This window comes from Globicephala melas, chromosome X, assembly GCF_963455315.2.
Source record: "Globicephala melas chromosome X, mGloMel1.2, whole genome shotgun sequence".
NCBI lineage: Eukaryota > Metazoa > Chordata > Mammalia > Artiodactyla > Delphinidae > Globicephala > Globicephala melas.
The window spans coordinates 14777872-14794577 of NC_083335.1; positions in this window are offsets into that span (position 1 = coordinate 14777872).

The following is a 16706-nucleotide window of genomic DNA, read 5'->3' on the forward strand; positions in this document are numbered from 1 at the left end:
TAAAAAACCACACTTAAAACTCACCATCTTAACCCCTTCTAAGTGCCCTGTTCAGTAGTGTTAATTATATTCACATTGTTGTGCAATCTATCTCCAGGACTTTTTTGTCTTGCAAAACTGAAACTACACCCATTAAACAACACCTCCCCCCCATTCCCCCCTCCAACCAGCCCCTAACAACCACCATTCTATTTTCTGTTTCTATGAATTTGACCATTTGAGATACCTCACATGGATGCAATCATACCATATTTGTTTGTCTTTTTGTGACTGTCTTATTTCACTTATCACAATGACTCAAAGTTCATCCATGTTATATCATGTGACAGGATTTCCTTCCTTTTTAAGGCTGAATAATATTCCATTGTATGCAAATACGACACTTTGTTTATCCTTTCATCCACTGATGGACACTGGGCTTCTGCCTCTTAGCTATTGTAAATAATGCTGCTATGAACATGGGTGTGCAAATCTCTCTGCAATATCCTGATTTCAGTTGTTCTAGATCTATAACCAGACGTGGGATTGATGGATCATATAGTAATTCTATTTTTAATTTTTTGAGTAACCACCATACCATTTTCCATAGCATCTGTACCATTTTGCATTTCTACCACCAGTGCAGAAAGGTTTCAGTTTCTCCACTTCTTATTTTCTGTTTTTCTGATAGTAGCCATCTTTTTTTATATATATAAATAATGAGAAACAAGAAGTTTATTTACTGAAATCTGCTATTCTTTTATCTCACATAGCATTCTGTCTTTTTACTAATAAAACTCCACTACCAAATTATAAAAGGTTTGAAAATTTAAAATCAGCAAAAAGTAAGCAGTAAATATTTTCTGAAGGTATTTTTTTAACATCTTTATTAGAGTATAATTGCTTTACAATGGTGTGTTAGTTTCTGCTTTATAACAAAGTGAATCAGTTATACATATGTCCCCATATCTCTTCCCTCTTGCATCTCCCTCCCTCCCACCCTCCCTATCCCACCCTTCTAGGTGGTCACAAAGCAGCGAGCTGATCTCCCTGTGCCATGTGGCTGCTTCCCACTAGCTATCTATTTTACATTTGGAAGTGTATATATGTCCATGCCACTCTCTCACTTTGTCCCAGCTTACCCTTCCCCCTCCCCATAACCTCAAGTCCATTCTCTAGTAAGTATGCATCTTTATTCCCATCTTTCCCCTAGGTTCTTCATGACCACTTTTTTCTTTTTTAGATTCCATATATATGTGTTAGCATACGGTATTTGTTTTTCTCTTTCTGACTTACTTCACTCTGTATGACAGTCTCTAGGTCCATCCACCTCACTACAAATAACTCAGTTTCATTCCTTTTTATGGCTGAGTAATATTCCGTTGTATCTTCTTTATCCATTCATCTGTCGATGGACACTTCAGTTGCTTCCACGTCATGGCTATTGTAAATAGAGCTGCAATGAACATTTTGGTACATGACTCTTTTTGAATTATGGTTTTCTCAGGGTATATGCCCAGTAGTGGGATTGCTGGGTTGTATGGTACTTCTATTTTTACTTTTTTAAGGAACATCCATACTGTTCTCCATAGTGGCTGTATCAATTTACATTCCCACCAAGAGGGCAAGAGGGTTCCCTTTTCTCCCCACCCTCTGCAGCATTTATTGTTTGTAGATTTTTTGATGATGGCCGTTCTGACCGGTGTGAGATGATACCTCATTGTAGTTTTGATTTGCATTTCTCTAATGATTAATGATGTTGAGCATTCTTTCATGTGTGTGTTGGCAATCTGTATATCTTCTTTGGAGAAATGTCTATTTAGATTTTCTGCCCATTTTTGGATTGGGTTGTTTGTTTTTATAATGTAGAGCTGCATGAGCTGCTTGTAAATTTTGGAGATGAATCATTTGTCAGTGGCTTCACCTGCAAATATTTTCTCCCATTCTGAGGGTTGTCTTTTCGTCTTGTTTATGGTGTTCTTTGCTGTAAAAAAGCTTTCAAGTTTCATTAGGTTCCATTTGTTTATTTATTTTTATATTTTTTTGCAGTACGTGGGCCTCTCACTGCTGTGGCCTCTCCCATTGCGCAGCACAGGCTCCAGACGCACAGGCTCAGCGGCCATGGCTCATGGGCCCAGCTGCTCCGCGGCATGTGGGATCTTCCCGGACCGGGGCACAAACCTGTGTCCCCTGCATCGGCAGGCGGACTCTCAACCACTGTGCCACCAGGGAAGCCCCCATTTGTTTATTTTGGATTTTATTTCCATTTCTCTAGGAGGTGGGTCAAAAAGGATCTTGCTGTGATTTATTTCATAGAGCGTTCTGCCTGTGTTTTCCTCTAAGAGTTTGATAGTGTCTGGCCTTACATTTCGGTCTTTAATCCATTTTGAGCTTATTTGTGTGTATGGTGTTAGGGAGTGTTCTAATTTCATACTTTTACATGTAGCTGTCCAGTTTTCCCAGCACCACTTATTGAAGAGGCTGTCTTTTCTCCACTGTATATTCGTGCCTCCTTTATCAAAGATAAGGTGACCATATGTGTGTGGGTTTATCTCTGGGCTTTCTATCCGGTTCCATTGATCTATATTTCTGTTTCTGTGCCACTACAATACTGTCTTGATTACTGTAGCTCTGTAGTATAGTCTGAAGTCAGGGAACCTGATTCCTCCAGCTCTGTTTTTCTTTCTCAACATTGCTTTGGCTATTCGGGGTCTTTTGTGTTTCCATACAAATTGTGAAATTTTTTGTTCTAGTTCTGTGAAAAATGCCAGTGGTAGTTTGATAGGGATTGCATTGAATCTGTAGATTGCTTTGGGTAGTAGAGTCATTTTCACAATGTTGATTCTTCCAATCCAAGAACATGGTATATCTCTCCATCTATTTGTATCATCTTTAATTTTTTTCATCAGTCTCTTATAATTTTCTGCATACAGGTCTTTTGTCTCCTTAGGTAGGTTTATTCCTAGATATTTTATTCTTTTTGTTGCAATGGTAAATGGGAGTGTTTTCTTGATTTCACTTTCAGATTTTTCATCATTAGTGTATAGGAATGCCAGAGATTTCTGTGCATTAATTTTGTATCCTGCTACTTTACCTAATGCATTGATTAGCTCTAGTAGTTTTCTGGTAGCATCTTTAGGATTCTCTATGTATACTATCATGTCGTCTGCAAACAGTGACAGCTTTACTTCTTCTTTTCCGATTTGGATTCCTTTTATTTCTTTTTCTTCTCTGACTCCTGTGGCTAAAGCTTCCAAAACTATGTTGAATAATAGTGGTGAGAGTGCGCAACCTTGTCTTATTCCTGATCTTAGAGGTAATGGTTTCAGTTTTTCACCATTGAGGATGATGTTGGCTGTGGGTTTGTCATATATGGCCTTTATTATGTTGAGGAAAGTTCCCTCTATGCCTACTTTCTGGAGGGTTTTTATCATAAATGGCTGTTGAATTTTCTTGAAAGCTTTCTCTGCATCTACTGAGATGATCATATGATTATTCTCCTTCAATTTATTATTATGGTGTATCATGTTAATTGATTTGCATACATTGAAGGATCCTTGCATTCCTGGGATAAACCCCACTTGATCATAGTGTATGATCCTTTTAATGTGCTGTTGGATTCTGTTTGCTAGTATTTTGTTGAGCATTTTTGCATCTATGTTCATCAGTGATATTGGCCTGTAGTTTTCTTTCTTTGTGACATCTTTGTCTGGTTTTGGTATCAGAGTGATGGTGGCTTCGCAGAATGAGTTTGGGAGTGTTCCTCCCTCTGCTATATTTTGGAAGAGTTTGAGAAATATAGGTGTTAGCTCTTCTCTAAATATTTGATAGAATTCGCCTGTGAAGCTATCTGGTCCTGGGCTTTTGTTTGTTGCAAGATTTTTAATCACAGTCTCAATTTCAGTGCTTGTGATTGGTCTGTTCATATATTCTGTTTCTTCCTGGTTCAATCTCGGAAGGTTGTGCCTTTCTAAGAATTTGTCCATTAGTGGTGCCCTAACCCCCTGCAGGCTGTGTTCACACCACCAACCCCAGTCCTCTCCCTGCGCTCCCACCGAAGCCCGAGCCTCAGCTCCCAGCCCCCGTCCGCCCCGGTGGGTGAGCAGACAAGCCTCTCGGGCTGGTGAGTGCTGGTCGGCACCAATCCTCTGTGCGAGAATCTCTCCACTTTGCCCTCCGCACCCCTGTTGCTGTGCTCTCCTCCGTGGCTCTGAAGCTTCCCCCTCTCCGCCACCCACAGTCTCTGCCCGCGAAAGGGCTTCTAGTGTGTGGAAACCTTTCCTCCTTCACAGCTCCCTCCCACTGGTGCAGGTTCCGTCCCTATTCTTTTGTCTCTGTGTTTTCTTTTTTCTTTTACCCTACCCAGGTATGTGGGGACTTTCTTGCCTTTTGGGCGGTCTGAGGTCTTCTGCCAGCGTTCAGTAGGTGTTCTGTAGGAGTTGTTCCACGTGTAGATGTATTTCTGATGTACTCGTGGGGAGGAAGGTGATCTCCGCATCTTACTCTTCTGCCATCTTGAAGCTCTCTCTATAGTAGCCATCTTAATGGATGTGAGGTGATATCTCTTCATGGTTATATTTTCCTAATGACTAATGATGTTGAGCATTGTTGGCCATTTGTATATTATCTTTGAGAAGTGTCTATTCAAATCCTTTTCCATTTTTTAGTTGTGTTATTTTTTTTCCTGTTGTTCAGTTGTAGTTCTTTTTGTATTCTGGATATTAGCCCCTTATCAGACATGATTTGCAAATCTTTTCTACCATTCTGTAGGTTACTTTTTCAGTCTGTTTATTGTGTCCTTTTATGCACAGAAGTTTTAAATGTTAACACAGTTGTATTTCTCTATTTTTACTTTTTGTTGCCTGTACTTTTGGTATCACATCTAGGAAATCCTTGAAAAATCCAATGTCATGAAGGTTTTACATTTAGGTCTTTGATCCATTTTGAGTTAATTTTCATACATGGTGTAAGGTTAGGGTCCAACTTGATTTGTTTGCATGTGGATATGTAGTTGTTCCAGCACCATTTGTTTAAGAGAAATTTCTTTCCCTATTGAATGGTCTTGGCAGCCTCATAAAAAAATCATTTGACCATATATGTGAAGGTTTATTTCTGAGTTCTATGTTCTATTCCATTGATTTATAGGTCTGTCTTTATGCCAGTACCACACTGTTTTCATTACTGTGCTTTGTAATAAGTTTCGAAATCAGCAAGTGTGCGACCTCCAATTTCATTCTTTTTCTCTAAGATTGTCTTGGGCTATTCAGGGTCCCTGGAGATTCCATATGAATTTTAGGACTGATCTTTCTATTTCCACAAAAAAATGCCACTGGGATTTTGATACAGATTGCATTAAATCTGTAGATTACTTTGGGTACCATTGACATCTTAACAACAGTACGTTTTCCAATCCATGAGCACAAGATGTTTTCCATTTATTTGTGTCTTCTCTGTTCATAAAAAAAAAAACTGTATTAAGATATAATTAATATACCATAAAACTCACTCATTTGAGGAGTGCAATATTTTTCTCTCAATCCACAGGTTACCTTGATTTTGTTGATTGGTTCCTTTGCTGTACAGAACTTTTTAGTTTTACATAGTACCATTTGTCTATTTATACCTTTGTTGGCTGTGCTTTTGCTGTCATATCTAAGAAATCATTGCCAAGACCAATGTCAAGAAACTTTTCCCCTATTTTTTCTTCTAGGAGTTCTATGGATTTTGGTCTCATTTAAGTATTTAATCCATTTTTGTTGATTTTTGTGTACTGCGTAAGATAAGGGTCCAAATTTCATTCTTTTGTATGTGGACATCCACTTTTCCCAGCACCATTTATTGAAGGGACAGTCCCTTCCCCATTCAATGGTCTTGGCAGCCTTGTTGAAGATCAGTTGGCTGTATCTGTGTGGGTTTATTTCCGGGCTCTCTATTCGGTGCCATTGGTCTATATGTCTGTTTTTATGCCAGTACAATACTATTTTGTTTACTGTAGCTTTGTAATATATATATATTTTAACATCTTTATCGGAGTATAATTGTGTAATATATTTTGAAATCAGGACGTGTGATGCCCCCAGCTTTGTTCTTTTTGCTCAAAATTGCTTTGGTTATTTGGGGTCTTTTGTGGTTCCAAATGAATTTTAGTATTGTTTTTCTATTTTTGTAAAAAAATGCCATTTTGATTTTGATAGAGATTGCATTGAATCTGTAGATAGCGTTGGGTAGTGTGGACATTTTAACATCACTAATACATCTGATCCACGGACATGGGATATCTTTCCATCTATTTGTGTCTGCTTTAATTTCTTTCATCTAGAGTTTTATAGTTTTATTAATGAATGATATTTAATTGTATGAATATATACCACATTTTTTTTATCCATTCATTAGCTGATGGACATTTGAGTTGTTTTCACTTTTTGGCTATTATAAATAATGCTGCTATGAAAACCACTGTACAAATTTCTGTTTAGCTATATGCTTTCAATTCAATGATTTTTAGTATATTTACAAGGTTATGCAACAACTACCATTTCCTAATTCCAGAATATTTTCATCTACCCAAAAAAGAAACCCCATACCCATGCAGTCACTCCCCATTCTCTACTCTCCCCTAGCCTTTGGCAACCACTGTTCTACTTTCTGTCTCTATAGATTTGCCAATTCTGGATATTTCACATAAGTGGAATTATATGATATTTGTCCTTTTGTGTCTAGTTTCTTTCACTTAGCATAATGTTTTCAAGTTTCCTCTATGTTGAATAAGAACTTCATTTCCTTTTATGACTAAATAGTATTCCATTGTATGAATAGAAAACATTTGTTTATCCATTAATTAGCTGATGGGCATTTGGGTTGTTTCCACTTTTTAGCTTTCATGAATAATGTTGCTGTGAACATTTGTATACAAGTTTTTGTGCGGACATATGTTTTCAATTCACTTGGGTATTGTCTTTTTTTAAATAAATTGATTGATTGATTGATTGATTTATCTTTGGCTGCGTTGGATCTTTGTTGCTGAGCTCGGGCTTTGTCTAGTTGCCGTGAGTGGGGGCTGCTCTTCCTTGTAGTGCACGAGCTTCTCATTGCAGTGGCTTCTCTTGTTGCGGAGCAGCAGCTCTAGGCATGCGGGCTTCAGTAGTTGTGGCTCATGGGCTCTAGAGCACAGGCTCAGTAGTTGTGTTGCAGGGCTTAGTTGCTCGTGCAGGCTCAGCGGCCATGGCTCACGGGCCCAGCTGCTCCATGGCATGTGGGATCCTCCCGGACCGGGGCATGAACCCGTGTCCCCTGCATCGGCAGGTGGGTTCTCAACCACTGCACCACCAGGGAAGTCCCATTTGGGTATTTTCAATACCTTTAGGAGTGGTATTGCTGAGTCATATTTGTTTACTTTCTTTAGGAACTACCAAACTGTCTTCTAATGAAGCTAAACCTTTTACATTCCAACCAACAATGTATGAAGGTTCCAATTTCTTCATGTCTTTACCAACATTTGTTATTATTTGTCTTTCAAATATTTGGGTGTTCTTACCAATAGACTTCTCTGTTTCTCACCACTTTGTTAGCCTTCCCTCACTATGGCTGTCTCAGACGGGGGTGTGCTCAAAGTCTTCCTGCTGAGTCTCTGTAGTGGGGTTAATTCAAACAATAGACTAGAGCAAGATGATCTGATTAAGGTGTTTATGTTTCCTGCTTTGGGAGCATGTACATGCTCCCACAGGAATGGTCTTCCAGAAACTTTTCATTACCAGTTTACTATATCATAATGCTTTAAAGGTGAAAGCACACTTTTCACCAGAGGGATTTTTGTATTTCTCTGTAACTTCAATCTTCATTCTACATACTTCTTTGTCTACACTAATCAAAACTTGAAGGAAGAATGATGGATAATGTATCATGCTGCCCTTCTTTCACCCCAAAAGCCTAAGATCCTGTAATGGCTTTTATAAAATCAGAATATGGGGCTTCCCTGGTGGCACAGTGGTTCAGAATCTGCCTGCCAGTGCAGGGGACATGGGTTTGAGCCCTGGTCCAGGAAGATCCCACATGCTGCAGAGCAACAAAGCCCGTGCACCACAACTACTGAGCCTGTGCTCTAGAGCCAGTGAGCCACAACTACTGAAGCCCACACACCTAGAGCCCGTGCTCCACAAGAGAAGCCACCACAACGAGAAGCCTGCGCACCGCAACGAAAAGTAGTCCCTGCTCACCACAACTAGAGAAAGCCCGCGCACAGCAACAAAGACCCAATGCATCCAAAAATGAATAAATAAATAATTTTAAGAATTAAAAAAAAAGAATATGATTACCTGGGTAACCATGGCTCTATGTAGGAAGCTCCTGCTCTCTTTCCTTTCTATACCATTCACTCTTCTGTTTCCATTTCCTTTCTGATGAATCAACCTTTAACATGCAACAAAAATTCTCAAATATGTACACACTGACAATTTTTAAGCAATTGCAGCTCTGTGTAAAGAGGTTTTTCCATCTTTTAAATTTGCTATTTTAAACACATCTTAAACACACAAAATTGTTTTGAAGAGAGTTACATAGTTTTCTCACATGAGAAGAGGAATGGCAAATTTATAAACAATATTTAAGCATATTCTCAAAAAACATCTACTATTGCATTTGAATTTCATTTGTAGGAAAGAGTATACTTTTAAGACACAACAGGGCTTACCTTAGCCTTTCTGTCTCATGCTGGGAATCCAAAGAAGTGAGTTGCATTTATATCTCAGCCTCTAATTTGATAAGTGGAATTCTAGGTCATTAAAACATCTGCTTATATTCGTTTGCAAGGAAGTACCAAGCAGTTTTAGAGGTCTGATATTTTTTATTGAGATTTAATTCATATACCAAAAAAACTCATCATTTTTCTTTTTTTTTTTTTGGCCAGGCCGTGCTGCAGGCCAGATCCTACGTTCCCCAACCAGGGATGGAACCCATGCCCACTGCACTGTGAGCGCAGAGTCTTAACCACTAGACTGCCAGGGAAGTCCCTGAACTCACCATTTTAAAGTATACAATTCAGTGATTTTTACAGTACATTTACAAGACTGTGCAACCATCACCACTGCCTAATTCCAGAACATTTTCATCACCCCACAAAGAAACCCCACACCCAGTAGTAGTCATCCCCATTTCCTCCTTCCCACCAGCCAATGGCAACCACTAATATACTTTCTGCCTTTACGGATTTGCCTATTCTGCACATCTCATATGAAAGGAATCAAACAATATGTGGTCTTTCTGACAGGCTCTTTTCATGAAGCATAATGTTTTCAAGGTACATCGATGTTGTAGCAGGTATCAGTGCTTCATTACTTTTTTAAAAATTTTATTGGATTATAGTTAATTTACAATGTTGTGTTAGTTTCAGGTATACAGCAAAGTGATTCAGTTATACATATACATATATTCATTCTTTTTCAGATTCTTTTTTCATATAGCTTATCACAGAATTTTGAGTAGAGTTCCCTGTGCTATACAGTAGGTTTTTTTTTTAAACATCTTTATTGGGGTATAATTGCTTTACAATGCTGTGTTAGTTTCTGCTTTATAACAAAGTGAATCAGTTATACATATACATATATTCATTCTTTTCAGATTCTTTTTTCATATAGCTTATCACAGAATACTGAGTAGAGTTCCCTGTGCTATACAGTAGGTTCTTGTTGGTTATCTACCTTATACATAGTAATGTGTGTATGTTAATCCCAAACTCCTGATTTATCACTCCCCGCTGCCATGTTTCAGCTTTGTTAACCATAAGTTTGTTTTTGACATCTGTAAGTCTGTTTCTGTTTTTTAAAGTTCATTTGTACCATTTTTTAAAATTAGATTCCACATATGAGTGATATCATATGATATGTGTCTTTCTCTGACTTACTTCACTTAGTATAATAATCTCTAGGTCCATCCATGTTGCTGAGTGCTTCACTACTTTTTATTACCAGATACTATTCCATTGTCTATATATACCACATTTTATTTATTCATTCATCAGTTAGTGGGCATTTGAGTTCCTTTCACTTTGGGGCTATTATGAATAATGCTGCTATGAACATTTGTGTACGAGTTTTTGAATGGATATCAGTTTTCATTTCTCTTGGATACATATCTAGGAGTGGAATTCCTTGAATATGTGATAACTCTATGTTTAACCATTTCAGGAATTGCCAGTTTGTATTCCAGAGTGACTGCAATATCTTATATTACCACTAGCATGGGTAAGGGTTCTCATTTCACCAACATTTTTTATTGTCCGCCTTTTTATATGTATTATATATCCTAGCTATTATAGCTACCCTGGTGGGTATGAAGTGGTATCTTGTGGTTATTTTTTTTCTTTTTTTCATTTTTTAATTTATTTTTTATACACCAGGTTCTTATTAGTCATCAATTTTATACACATCAGTGTATACATGTCAATCCCAATCGCCCAATTCATCACACCACCACCCCCCCGCCACTTTCCCCCATTGGTGTCCATACATTTGTTCTCTACATGTGTGTCTCAATTTCTGCCCTGGAAACTGGTTCATCTGTACAATTTTTCTAGGTTCCACATATATGCGTTAATATATGATATTTGTTTTACTCTTTCTGATTTACTTCACTCTGTATGACAGTCTCTAGATCCATCCACGTCTCAAAAAATGACCCAATTTCGTTCCTTTTTATGGCTGAGTAATATTCCATTGTATATATGTACCACATCTTCTTTATCCATTCATCTGTTGACGGGCATTTAGGTTGCTTCCATGACCTGGCTATTGTAAATAGTGCTGCAATGAACATTGGGGTGCATGTGTCTTTTTGAATCATGGTTTTTCTCTGGGTATATGCCCAGTAGTGGGATTGCTGGATCATATGGTAATTCTATTTTTAGTTTTTTAAGGAACCTCCATACTCTTCTCCATAGTGGCTGTATCAATTTACATTCCCACTAACAGTGCAAGAGGGTTCCTTTTCTCCACACCCTCTCCAGCATTTGTTGTTTGTAGATTTTCTGATGACGCCCATTCTAACTGGTGTGAGGTGATACCTCAGTGTAGTTTTGATTTGCATTTCTCTAATAATTAGTGATGTTGAGCAGCTTTTCATGTGCTTCTTGGCCTTCTGTATGTCTTCTTTGGAGAAATGTCTATTTAGGTCTTCTGCCCGTTTTTGGATTGGATTGTTTGTTTTTCTAATATTCAGCTGCATGAACTGTTTATATATTTTGGAGATTAATCCTTTGTCCGTTGATTTGTTTGCAAATATTTTCTCCCATTCTGAGGGCTGTCCTTTCGTCTTGTTTATGGTTTCCTTTGTTGTGCAAAAGCTTTGAAGTTTCATTAGGTCCCATTTCTTTATTTTTGTTTTTATTTCCATTACTCTAGGAGGTGGATCAAAAAAGATCTTGCTGTGATTTATGTCAAAGAGTGTTCTTCCTATGTTTTCCTCTAAGAGTTTTATAGTGTCCAGTCTTACATTTAGGTCTCTAATCCATTTTGAGGTTATTTTTGTGTATGTTGTTAGGGAGTGTTCTAATTTCATTCTTTTACATGTAGCTGTCCCGTTTTCCCGGCACCACTTATTGAAGAGACTGTCTTTTCTCCATTGTACATCCTTGCCTCCTTTGTCATAGGTTAGTTGACCACAGGTACATGGGTTTATCTCTGGGCTTTCTATCGTGTTCCATTGATCTAATGTTTCTGTTTTTGTGCCAGTACCATACTGTCTTGATTACTGTAGCTTTGTAGTATAGTCTGAAGTCAGGGAGTCTGATTCCTCCAGCTCCGTTTTTTTCCCTCAAGACTGCTTTGGCTATTCGGGGTCTTTTGTGTCTCCATACAAATTTTAAGATTTTTTTTTGTAGTCCCATAAAAAATGCCATTGGTAATTTGATAGGGATTGCACTGAATCTGTAGATTGCTTTGGGTAGTATAGTCATTTTCACAATATTGATTCTTCCAATCCGAGAACATGGTATATCTCTCCATCTGTTTGTATCATCTTTAATTTCTTTCATCAGTGTCTTACAGTTTTCTGAGTACAGGTCTTTTGTCTCCCTAGGTAGGTTTATTCCTAGGTATTTTATTCTTTTCGTTGCATTGGTTAATGGGAGTGTTTCCTTAATTTCTCTTTCAGATTTTTCATCATTAGTGTATAGGAATGCAACAGAGTTCTGTGCATTAATTTTGTATCCTGCAACTTTACCAAATTCATTGATTAGCTCTAGTAGTTTTCTGGTGGCATCTTTAGGATTCTCTATGTATAGTATCATGTCATCTGCAAACAGTGACAGTTTTACTTCTTTTCCTTTTATTTCTTTTTCTCCTCTGATTGCTGTGGCTAGGACTTCCAAAACTATGTTGAATAATAGTGGTGAGAGTGGACATCCTTGTCTTGTTCCTGATCTTAGAGGAAATGCTTTCAGTTTTCCACCATTGGGAATGATGTTTGCTGTGGGTTTGTCGTATATGGCCTTTATTATGTTGAGGTAGGTTCCCTCTATGCCCACTTTCTGGAGAGTTTTTATCATAAATGGGTGTCGAATTTTGTCAAAGCTTTTTCTGCATCTATTGAGGTGATCATATGGTTTTTATTCTTCAATTAGTTAATATGGTGTATCACACTGGGTATCTCGTGTTTTTATTTGCATTTCCCTAATGACTAATGATTTGAGCATCTTTTCATGTGCTTTTTAACCATTTGTGTATCATCTTTGGGAAAGTGTATATTCAAGTCCACTGCTCATTTTTAAATTGGAGTGTCTTTTTACTGTTGAGCTGTAAGAGTTCTTTATATATTTTGTGTGCAAGACACTTACCATATATGTCATCTGCAAATATTATCTCCCATTCTGTGGGTTGTCTTGTCATTTTCTTGATGGTACCCTTTGAAGTATAAAAGTTTTAATTTTGATGAAATTATCTTTTTTTTTCTTATGGTTGCTTGTGCTTTTGTTGTCATGTCTAAAAAGTGCCTAGATTCCCTAATCTAGGTCATGAAGATTTATACCTATTTTGCTTCTCACAGTTTGATAGTGTTAGCTCTTTCATCCATTTAAAATTAATTTTTGATATATGGTGTGAGGTAAGGGTTCAACCTCATTCTTTTGCATGCAGATATACATTTGTCTCAGCACCTTTTTTTGAAAAGACTATTCTTTCCCTATTGAATGGTCCTGGCACCCTTGCTGAAAATCAATTGAGCATAGAAGTGAGGGTTTATTTATGGACTTTCTATCCTACTCCACTGATCCGTATGTCTTTATGTCAGTATCACACTGCCTTGATTAATGTAGTTTAATAGTAAGTTTTGAAATTAGGAAGTGTAAAGTCTACATTCTTTGTAATTCTGATCCCTCCAATGGCTACTTAGTTGCTGGTTTTCACTGTGGTTGTGGGCTATTGGTTTTCAAGGCTACCACAGAGCTGGGGAGGGAGCATGGAAATAGGGGGACATTCTAATGACACAAAGCTTACTGTTCTTACTAAGATTAAGCCATTTTCCTTGAAGGAATGCTCTCTGGATTTTTGTAAGCTTTCCGTTATTTTCTAGAATACTGAAAAAGTTATTTTTGACTTTTTTTTTTTTGGCTAGTGTTTTCATTGCTTTCATGGAGGGGAGGGTTTTCAGAGTTCCTCACTTCACCATTCTTGAAGTCATCTAGATCTGAGTTTTTAACCTCCACTACTTTCTCCTCCTTTGCACCCAATGTTGTTAGACCAACTTGTGCAGCTTTCTAGGAATTGAATAGATAACAATATCACAAATTATCACACGCATTACAAGCCAGCATAAAATTGTTGGGATTTCCCGAAGATTAGGCTATGTGACAGGATCCTTGTCTTTTTATGTATTAATGTGTATATCTCTTACCCACATTGAAGCAGGGTGTTAAAATGGGAAATTATGTCATATATATATGTTATATATATGTATATGTACGTATGATCCAACTTCCATAGTACAATTTTGTCAATTGACCAGTAATACCCTTTACAGCACTTTATTACCCTTTAGCACAGGATCCAGTCTAGGATCAGGTATTGCATTTATCTGTCACATCTCTTTAGTCTGGAACTTTCACACAGTCTTTCTTTTATGACATTGAGATTTTTGAAGAATATAGTCCTCTTTCCTTTTGTTTTATTTATATTTCTTTTTGGCTGCGTTGGGTCTTCGTTTCTGTGCGAGGGCTTTCTCTAGTTGTGGCAAGCGGGGGCCACTCTTCATCGCGGTGTGTGGGCCTCTCACTATTGCGGCCTCTCTTGTTGTGGAGCACAGGCTCCAGATGCGCAGGCTCAGTAGTTGTGGCTCATGGGCCCAGTTGCCCCGCAGCATGTGGGATCCTCCCAGACCAGGGCTCGAACCCCTGTCCTCTGCATTGGCAGGCAGACTCTCAACCACTGCGCCACCAGGGAAGCCCTTTCCTTTTGTTTTAATAGACTGTTCCTCATTTGGAGTTTGTCTAATATTTCCTCATGTTTAGATCCATATTATGCATTCCTGGCTAGAAAACTACATAATTAGTGCTGTGTCCTTCATAGAGTATAATACTGGGAGGCACAGGATGTCTATCTGATCCCCATGGGTGATGTAAATTTTGATCACCCAATCAAGTTGTTTTCTGATTTTTCCACTTTACACTTACTATTTTTTCTCTATCAACTAATAAGCAGTCTGTAGAGATACACTTTAAGAGCAATGTAAATATTCTGATCCTCATCAAAAATTTCCCTTTGTTTTAGCATCAATTGATGATTCCTGCTTAAATCAGTCTTTACTATGATGGTTGAAAACTGATTTTCCAACTCCAGCACTCCCTCCACATTTACCATTCAATACTCAAGGTCCCTTGTCTTTTTTTTTTAAATATAATAGTGTTTATTTTTACTTGTTGACAGTTTGCTTTATTTATTTATTTATGGCTGTGTTGGGTCTTCGTTTCCGTGCGAGAGCTCTCTCTAGTTGTGGCAAGCGGGGGCCACTCTTCATCGCGGTGCGCGGGCCTCTCACTATCGTGGCCTCTCTTGTTGCGGAGCACAGGCTCCAGACGCGCAGGCTCAGTAATTGTGGCTCACGGGCCCAGTTGCTCCGCGGCATGTGGGATCCTCCCAGACCAGGGCCCAAACCCGTGCCCCCTACATCGGCAGGCAGACTCTCAACCACTGCGTCACCAGGGAAGCCCATGGACCCTTGTCTTTTAAAACAGCTATTCTCTCTAGGTGGGGATACTAGTGTGACATATTGCAGTCAAAACCAACTTGTTGATCTCAATGGGGATAATATGGGGTGGGGGGAGCTACTACAATAGGTAGCAGGGCCTGTATGGTAATCAGAAATTGTAGTTCACTGGTCTTTGGCATTATATAACTGAGCAGGCACCCTAGGGACATATAGATGGGCAGCCCACTGAGGTCCTTCTACAACTGACAAAACTCCTGGTTTAGTGAAGGGAAACATGGTTTGATCTACCACAATAGAGAGTCATAACCTTTCACCCAATTACCATATCTGAGTTGGCTTATAGATTTAGGATCCCATAAATGGAAAGGAGGCCAGGTACCCATAGAGAAGAATACCATAAGTGTGTATACATTTTCCTCCTCACTTTCCCCCAGTGAAACTGCAGCCATTTTCCCTGCGGAAAAGGAAATACCCCACGTTTTGGAGAACAGTAGATCCTAGTTCTGGGTTAACACTAATTTCTGGACAGCCAGAACACTATGGTCACCAGTCACAGACTTTTAGGATAAGGATTGAGAAGATATAAGTGCAGTTTTAACCCTAGTCAGCCTCGCCGTAGGCCCAATGAAACCACCAAACCCAATCCAGTGAAAATATCCCCAGTTCCTGAAGGTATAAATGAAATGCATATCCTCAGCAAATGACAGAATTCCCACCTGGGCTCTTTGAGCCACAGAGGCAGGGCTTTCAAGACTATTATGGAAGAAGGTGCCAGGTAGAGACTCCTGGAGCTCCACCTTCCTAACAAGAAAGCAATATTGCCTCCCTGGTAGAACTGCAGAGATAAACGTTACCATCAACGTAGGAGATGTAGAAGTGATGATTTAATTCATAGTTGGCTACTTTAAAAGTCAGGTGGGTCTCAAAGTGACCTTAGATTATCATTAATTGTATGTCAACTCTAATTCTGGCTACTGTTCCAGATATGGTCTAGTAAACACTTGGCAAGTAGCTATTGATCTAATGAAAGCATTTTCTCTATGTATCAATCAGGACTGGGACTAGGGTGAAGTGAGTGAAGCAGTTGCCTCTGGTATAAAATTTAAGGGATTGCCAAAAAAAATCAGTAACCAAGATAAACAGTATTTGAATGCAATATTTTACAAAACTAAAATGAATGCAAAAATCCATGACATACAAAATAGCAAAAGTTTAAATAGAGACAGGCTTAGCAACAAACAGAGAACAACAGAAGCAGAATACCTTCACTGTCTTGCCACAGAATATGTCAATTCTTCAGCCATGTGCCACTAATTTGCAGGGAACATTGATCATCTCACCAACCCACAGGACATCATTACGCTAGTCTACCATTGATAACATCATGTTGACTAAACACGGAGAGCAAAAATTAACAGGTACCTCAGATGCTAGATAATGGGTGATAATTCTCCCCAAAATACAAGGTTCTCCTGACACAATAAAATTTTGGTGGGTGAGGGGCAGGTACGTCCAGGGTCTGGGACATACTGAATATC